Raw genomic sequence first — 395 nt, forward strand, 5'->3', positions numbered from 1 at the left:
CTACCCACAATTGACAAGTGCCCATCCACTCCAGCATTAGAGATGCTACTAATATGTGAATTTTTGGTGGTCCCTCCAGGTGAGCCTTCCCAGACTTTCCCTTTTCCAGGAGCTCCCCCTCCTGTTCATCTCTAGCTGTCTGTCTACTCTAACCGAGCCCACTATCCTGTGTCTTTCCCAAAAGTAGTGAGGGAACAATGAATTGGAAACCATAGCAAATGATATGCATGTAGATGAAAACTTTACAACTCACACAAATAATCACTCAAAATCATCCTTACACTAAAAATGCAAAGCTGTACAATTTCTAGAAGAAACTAGAGAAGAAAAACTATGTGCCTTTGGGTTTGGTCATGAATTTTAATAAATGACACAAAAGGTTGATATACACAGAA

The sequence above is a fragment of the Chlorocebus sabaeus genome, chromosome 3 (assembly GCF_047675955.1).
Source record: "Chlorocebus sabaeus isolate Y175 chromosome 3, mChlSab1.0.hap1, whole genome shotgun sequence".
NCBI lineage: Eukaryota > Metazoa > Chordata > Mammalia > Primates > Cercopithecidae > Chlorocebus > Chlorocebus sabaeus.